The sequence below is a fragment of the Rhinolophus sinicus genome, chromosome 5 (assembly GCF_057876585.1).
Source record: "Rhinolophus sinicus isolate RSI-liver-muscle chromosome 5, RSI-T2T, whole genome shotgun sequence".
Taxonomy (NCBI): domain Eukaryota; kingdom Metazoa; phylum Chordata; class Mammalia; order Chiroptera; family Rhinolophidae; genus Rhinolophus; species Rhinolophus sinicus.
This window is the reverse complement of record NC_142505.1, coordinates 89,332,584-89,340,966: the sequence shown is the minus strand read 5'-3', so window position 1 is coordinate 89,340,966 and position 8,383 is coordinate 89,332,584. Positions and strand designations below refer to the sequence as shown.

Below are 8,383 nucleotides of genomic sequence, written 5' to 3'. Positions count from 1 at the left end.
TAATGTGGGGAGATTTTCTACTGCAATATTGGCTTTTCTGGGGCTGCAAAGTTGAGGAACTAGGAAATAGGGTTCTGGTTCAGAAAAACAGTTGTTCAGGGATGCTTCTCCACGTGCGCGTGAGTATGTGTGTCTCCATCTCTCTCTGACTCCATGTTTCTCTCTGGCTCTGTTGTTCTGTCTCTTCTTTTGTCCCTCCCTCTGCTCTCTGTCTCTCTCTCTCCTCCATGCCTCCCTCACCGTTTCCCACTCCTATCCAGGCCAGAGCTGAGGTGTTCTCACAAGCAGCTACTCAGGGCCCTTTTAGACCAGGTCTGCCCTCTGTGGTTGGCAAGATCAGATCAAGTCAAGACAGCCTCTGGGTTTTTCTGGGGCTCTGGCTCCAGGTTTGGAAGGTAGAGCATTTCAGTCTCTCACAAGTCCCAGGAATGTGTGAAAAACTGGACCTCACTGACAGATCAAGGCAGAGAGGCCTCAGGCTGCCACACTCAGCTCCTGGGGAAAGAGAGGGAAGGGGAGGGGACTCCAGCACTTGGTGACTGAGGACTTCAAAACAAGTTAGATGGTACTGGTGGCCCCAGCTCAGCCCTGCTTCCTGCCCACTGCTAGCCTCTACCAGCTGACCTGCTGCTGCAGCCTCTGCACTCAAGACAAACCTGGGTGAAAATCCTGACTCTCCCACCTACTCATTGTGTAACCTTGGGCAAGTCACTAACCTCTTCTGACCTCAATTTCTTTGTCTGGAAAATGGAGATGATAAGAGGTGAATTATTAAGGATCTTGTTCAACAATAGCATAGCACAGAGCAGCAGTCAGCAATCTCCAGCCTGCAGACCAAATCCGGCTTACCACCTGTTTTTACTTATGCGGCACTCAAATGTCTACTGGCCTTTACAGAAAAACTTTGCCTATCCTTGGCAGAGGTTTAAGAGTGCAAACTACCCGCGTTCTAATCTCTGCTCTGTCACTAATTTTGTGACTTTGGGAAGGTCACATAATCTACATGTGCCTCAATTTCTTCTTCTGTAAAATGGGAATAACAATTGTTATTATGGGTTGTTTTGAGGATTAAATTAGTTAATATTTGTAGAGCACCAGGACCAATGTCTGCCCATAGTATTACGTAAATTTAAAAACGAGGTCATGTCAATGAAGAATTAAGCTGTACCGTACGTTTTAGACTTAATCGGAAGCAAAATCAGAAAGAATAGTGGCTTTGTCCCTGTGATTGTCCTGGGCTACATTTTTTTTGTCGGACACTTGAAGGAAGACCTCTACTATAAGACGGTGGGACGCACCGAGGGTGTGCAGGTGGGGGGGAATCACTGGGAAAGAACAGAATTGGATTCCTAGAAGCTCTGTGAGGAACAAAAGCACTAAGTATACAGATGATGGCTTGGAGCTGTAACCTAAGTGTGCTTGGTTACAGTATAAAGATATTACGTGTTTTGCCTTTTTTTTTTTTTTTTTTTGCTCCTATTAAAGAATAAGAAAGAATAAGAACTGGTTCTTGTCTCTTCCTTGACCACTCCACCTCCCGAAGAGGAGAAGATTTTTGACTCATGGACTCTTGAAAAGGAGTTGAATGTGGAATCAGTTTTCCCAAGGTGGGAGAGGGATTGGAAAACTTGAGGTGACTGGGGAGACATGACACAGTAGCACATGTATGACATTATTAAATACAAAGCATAATATGCTGCCACCAAGTGAATACAATCTCAGGCTGCATTAATAGAAGTAGGGCTTGTAGGAAGAAGGAGGTGATATCTTTCTCTCTACTCTGGCTAAGCATGTCCTATTCTGGGCAATTCAAGAGGAATGTCGACACATTTGGTGGTATGCCTAGACCTTCTCATCAGTTGCATTGGGTTTCTCCCCACTCTCATTATTCCTGGCCATTAAGAGCAATTGATAAATGCTAGTAGCTCCTGTCTTCCAAACCTTCTCAATTATGCAGTACTCATACAACTCTCCCCTGGTGAAAGTATGCCTGGAGAATGAGTTCTTTGGCAGGTCAAGAATTCTACTTTATCAGCAGCTACAAAAACATTAACCTGATCCCCAGGGGCAAAGTTTAGCCTGTTTGGTAACTCCTGGGATCACCCGGCTGCAGGAGATCCTGAATCCCCCACTGGTTTCAGAGACTAGATGGTCCATCTCAATGTCTTCAAGGCCCCTAGCCATGTATCTGCAGCCTAATTTCCCAACCTTATCTCCCACTATCCCCTTTACACATATATGACTCAGCCAAAGGAGAATACAGTTCAGCTTTTTCAAAAACGCGTGCTGTATTAGTTGTTTTGTCATTGCTAGGGCCGAATGCCAACTCAGACCAGTTGACCAAGAAAGGAAATTTATAGGGTCATGTGACTGAGATGGACAAGGTTGTCTGGCATCAGGCCCAGTTAGATCCAGCAGCTTAGAGGCTCTCGGTCTCAGTCTCTCAGCGCTGTGTTAGCTTCATTCTCAGACCAGCTTTCCCCTTGGAACTTGCAAAATGGTTGCTGAAAGCCCCAGACTCAAAGCTTGCAGCTCACCAACCTTAACAGAAATTAGAATTTCTTTCCTCCAAGAGTTTGAGCCCAAAGCCCAGGAACTGACTCTCATAGAACAGACTGCAGTTCTGTGAGAAAAACTGTTATTCCCATTTTACAGAAGAAGAAATTGAGGCACATATAGGTTAAGTGACCTTCCCAAAGTTAAAAAATGAGTGACAGAACGAGATTTGTACCCTGGAAATCAAGTCCTATGGCAAGAGCCATTGAATACAGTGACTGAACAGACCTAAGTCACATGCCCCAGGATGCAGAGGAAGAGACCTCCTAAGAATTGGAGTTACCTTCAGGGTCAGTGTTGCTTACACCACAGGGCTTGCGAGTAGGAGGGTGAGTCCCTAAAGGACAATGTGCATTCTGCAGTTAGGAGCGGAAGAAACAGGAGACGGGCAGGCAGCAGCACATGCCCGCCACCACGCATGCCATATCAGTCCTCCCAGCAGCCCAGTGAACTAACTGCTGGTAAAGGAAGTAAAGTCAGGAAGCGCACCTCTCAGAGCTGGAGGGAAAGTCCCTCGGGAGAGGGGAAAGAAAGGGCAAGGGAGCCATGGGGAGGATTTTGAACTTTGAAAGTTGATCGCCTTGAAAGGATCATGACTAATGAAAAGAGAGATGCCTTCAGAACCTAGTCCCAGAATCAGGCAGGGAGACCCAGGAGGAGAGGAGAGGCATTGTGTGCAGATACTACCAAACACCTTTCATCCCTTCCTTCCTTCTGGAAGAGCTCTGTACTGTATTCAGGTGTCCACTCAGCCCAGCCTCAGGGTGAATCATGATTGGTCCAAGTCTGTCATGATGCTCCCACCCCTCTTGCCAATGACTGGATTAGGTATGAACATGTGATGTGATTCTGACCAATGATATGCAGGGGCCTTTCCAGAACCATTTCCTTCACTAAAAAAAAAAAAAACACACACACACAAAAGAAGAAGCAGACCAACCCCTAAGCTGGGCATTGTCTTGTCTGGAAGTGCAGCATCTATCTTGTAACAAGAAGAGAGCCAGCACATAGGCCAGTTGACCCCCATAGAGGACAGAGCAGAAAAATGGAAAGAACCCAAGCCCTGGCTTACGACATTGAGCCACTAGATTAATCAACCCTAGAACCATCTTACTTTGGGAATTCTTAGAATGTAGTATAATAAATTTCCCTTACTCTTTAGGCCAATCGCATTGGCATCCTCTCTTATTGCAGCCATGGCACACTAAGTGACTCAAATAGGTTTCGCTTATTGAAGAGAGAGGACATTTTCAACACCAGCTATTGAGGCTCTAGGCAAGTGGCATCGCCATTCTGGAAAGTGTAGGTGATGGAAAGAGGACCAGCTTCAGAAACTCAAGACTCCTAGATCCATGCCCTTGAATACATTAATTCTCTTCTCTAGGCCTCAGTGTTTTCATCTGTAAAATGGAAGAATAACCTATACTTCATCAACTTGTGAGGATTGAGACCACACATAGGGTTCTGACATACATTATAATGACCATTTATGGAAGGATAGTGTTTATCTATATATCATTAGACCAGGATCTCAATGTCTAAACAATGACTTATAAAGTGGTAACTTTTCTTTTCTTTTTTAGAAAGGAGTGTCATGGAGTTTAATTTGAAAGGCAAAAATGTTCCACTTAATTGAAGGGCGAGGTTGTTCTAATAAATGCTCATTATAAAGTTATTCTGACGCAGAAGCAAGGGAACATTTCTGGCTCTCTGCCAGCATACCAGATCAGAGCCGGTTAACAGGTATAAATCTAAAGAAAATCCATGTGTCCAACAAGCTGTTATTTCAAGAGCTCTTTTCCGGGGGAAATAAAAAAGTGAACATTCTAGTATCCCACTCTTCAATTAAGCAAATGGGAGTGCTTCCGCTAACAAAGTTCATGACAGCAAGGTGCAGGATGGCGCTGGCAAAAAGAAAATCAGCAAAGGCTCGCTCTGAGGCAATGCCTTGGAAATCTGCTTTTTTCTGTGGGTTGACCTGTATTCTCGGACAAACCAGTAGGATGAAGCTCCCTACCTGAGAGATGAAGCCCGAGAGGAAAGAGTTGAAGGGGAAGGTCCCCATGAGGAGACCATAGCCAAACTGCAGCGCCCCGGTCAGCAGGATATGCAGGAGACTCGCATCCAGCCACTTCAGACACTGAGGAATGGACATTCAGTTCTTTTCCAAGAACTACAAGATGACCAACACTACCAAGGCCGACATGACTACAAGGGAAGTACTCTGGCCTGCACTCCCCAAATTCCTAGCGGACCCCACAACCACACCCAATGTAAAGTGGTGACATTTTATCAGAATTCCCTCAGAAGGTTTTTGAAAAGTCCAGATTCCTGGACTCCCTCCCTGGAGACCATGACTCAATAGATCTGAGATGGGGTCTGTGGATTAGTCAGGACTCTTTCACTTGCAAGTGGCAGAGGACCCCAGCTCAAACTGGCTGAAGTGAAAAACCAAAAAAGCAATTTATTTGCTCATGTATCTGAATGGCCCAGGGGGATAAACCTCAGACAAAGCTGGATCCAGGTGCCATAACATGTCAGGAGATATGTCTGCCTCTCTCTTTCTCTCTCTCTCTCTCTCTCTCTCTCTCTCTCTCTCTCTCTCTCACACACACACACACACACACATACACACACACACCCACACACACACCCTGGTCATGGTTTGCCTCTGAGTTGGCTTCATTCTTAGCCAGCAGTTCCAAGCTGACAGCTACCAGCCTAGGGCCTCTGAAAGAGAGCATCTCTTTCGCTATAGCTCTGCCAAGATCCCGGGGCTGCTGCTCCAGCCAAGCTATGACCCTGGGCTAATCATTCTGTCCATGACTGGCCCAGCCGTGACTGAAAAATATTCTCAACCCCGGAAACCTAGCAAGCAGAGTCTCTACCCAAACCACATGGGTTGTGTGTGGGGCAGGGAGGGCTCTGTAAGAGAACACAGAGGCTGTCCTCAGGGAAAGAGGAAGTGGTGCTGAGCAGGCAAATGCACTACAGGGCTCAGAATCCATATTTCTGACCAAGTCACCCAGTGGATTCCGATGCATAGACACATTTGGGAAAGACTGCTGAATAGAACACTGGTTTCAGAGCCATGGAATCATTTGCTTTCTAGAAAATCTTCAGCAGGAGCAAGTGAACAAAATAGATCCCCAAAGTGGCCTCGTGCGGGTGAATGGAGGTGTTTGGGGGCCTCCCATCATCCCCCAAGCAGTCCCAAAGATCCCAAAATCTCCCCTGAGCTCCCTGATAGAATTGCTCTCTGAGATCCCTTTCACTCTGATTTCCAATCCTGCGTTTGGTGCATGAGCAGGTTGTTGGGGCAGGGGGCAGTCTCAAAGAGTTCACCTAATGCTGTCTTCTTTCCAGCACCCACCCCTGCCTTAGAAGCCAGTGCCAGAGAAATAAATAGGGACAGGAGGGGCTAGTGGCTGACTTAGAGGGTGCAACAGACTTGCCACATAGGATGCTTCTGACTTTGAAAGCCCATCCTGGCGCGAGACCAAATGGCTTCATGGGATCTGCGGAGCTCTGGACCCGGGTACTGCGTGGGCGTTGATGAGCTGCCTGTCTGCCAGTGACAGAGGGGATGGCAGTTGTGCTTGCATCAGTTGTAGCAGAGGGACACACTGGCTGGGGAGTGCTGCTGGAGGATGAAGTCAATTTCACACTTTATTAGTCAGTCCAGGGCCAACTGGGGCCGCCCTGAAACTGGGCTGAGGCCCTGACGTTCGTTCCCTCCTCCTTTCACCAGCAAGAAAGGCCTCTATCCTGAAAATCTTCTTGTTGAAGAAGCAGTGTTTTGTTTTTCTGTTCAAACCCCACAGCATTCAATGAGTTGGATCCCTTTTATTCTGCAAGAGACTGCAGCAGCTGAGAGGTCTGCAAGGCTGAGAGGTGAATGGATTTGATGTGTGTGGGTGGGTGGAGAAGGGGGTGAGCCAAGAGGGTGGGACCATGGGCCTCAAGTAGGATTACCGGCTAACACACAGGGCAACAGGGTTACATTTGAATTTCAGATAAACCATCAGTAACCTTTTAGTATAAGCATGTTCCATTTGGGCCATACTAAAGATTGAATTGAGTATTGAATCAGATGGATAAAATCCCTACCCTGAGGAGCTTACTTTCTAATGGGGAAATCAGACAACAAACAAACACAAATAAATAAGAAAGTAAGAGGGAATAACACAGTCTACAATGACAGTAAGACAGGGTGCTGCACTGGTGAGTGATGGGGGTCAGGGTGGAGAGGGTCAGAGGCTTCCCAGATGGAGTGGCCAGCGAAGCCATCACGGGAGAGCTGACCCATGTGGAAGAAGCCCGCCTTGGGTAGATCTGGGGGAAGAGCGTCCCAGGGAAGCGAAGGGCCAGTGCAAAGGCTCTGATTCAGGAACCAGCTTCAAGTCACTGAGGAATAGAAAGCAAGCAAGCAAGCCCAGTGAGAAAGCCATAGTACAGTGATCAAGGCAGAGGGTATGGTGAGAGGGAGACGGGCCCATCACGAGGGCTTTTAAGGTCAGAGTAAGGAGCATGGGTTTTGTTCAGTTTTAAGCAGAGGCGTGACATTCTCTAATTTACTTTCCTAGAATCACTCATCACTCTGTGGAGAGTAGGCTGAGGGTGAAGGACAGGGGTGGGAACCTAGAGACCACCAGGAGGCTCCCGCAGGAGTGCAGGTAGGACATGACGCGGTTCAGCCAGGAGAGGAGGTTGTGGACACGGGAGCAGTGGGTCAATTTGGGAAAGGCGGTGGAGGACTCGCTGAAGGATTGACTGTAAAGGGGCGAGAGGAAGAGAGGAACTGCTGTGAATCCCAGGTTTGGGGCATGAACAACTGAGTGGGTGATGGCACCATTTACTGAGAGGGGAAGACTGAGAAGAATGGCTTTGGGGTTGCGGTTGCAGGTTAGGTATTTGTTGGCGCTATACCTTACAGAAGGCAAAGAAGTGTGACAGACTCTTGGGGGAGGAAGGGATATAATTCGAATTCCATATTTAACTTTATTAAAAATAATGTATTATGTGTATACCGTGCTTCCCTGAAAAGAAGATCTAGCCGGACCATCAGCTCTAATGCGTCTTTTGGAGCAAAAATTAATATAAGACCCAGTATTGTGTTGTGTTATGTTATGTTATGTTATGTTATGTTATGTTATGTTACGTTACATTACATTATACTATATTATATAAGATCTGGTCTTGTATTATAGTAAAATAAGACCGGGTCTTATATTAATTTTTGCTCCAAAAGATGCATTAGAGCTGATGGTCCAGCAAGGTCTCATTTTCGGGGAAACACGGTATTGTAATACCTTAAGAAAAACAAAGAGCACATTATTGTCACAATACAAACTACAGAAGGTAAATATGGAGCAAGTGGTTTTGGCTAGCAGCTCTGATTCTCCAGGTGGGGCGAAGGGACACATGACTCCTAAAGAGAGTGCCACACCTTGGACTCTCTGTCCTGGGAGGTGGCTAGGGGGGTGATGTGAAGGGGAAGAGGACGGGTGTTGAAATTTTTTCAATAGTTTGTGTGTGCGTCATTGTGTTTGTTTTTTTATTTTATGGTTGCTATTCTGACCTATGGCCGTTGTGTGTGTGTGTGTGCGTGTGTGTGCGTGTGTGTGTGTGGCAGGGGATGGGTGATGAAAAAGAATTTGTAATAAAAACATTTAGAAATTTTGGGGGAAAGAGCAGGGGGAGGGAGACCCACAAACACAGGCGTTATCAGCAAGGCTATCTACAAATACTCTGTGGCCGATGAGAAAGCTTCTTGAGAGAATGAAGTAATTCAAGATGGCCGACTCTAATCACCAGAGAGTATCTG

General features: G+C 46.5%; 1 pseudogene; it reads right to left on the bottom strand.

The window, feature by feature from the left end:
- Window positions 1-474: 474 nt before the first annotated feature.
- Window positions 475-4,762, bottom strand: LOC109448712 (dolichyl-diphosphooligosaccharide--protein glycosyltransferase subunit DAD1 pseudogene; annotated as a pseudogene).
- Between the last annotated feature and the right edge of the window lie 3,621 nt (window positions 4,763-8,383).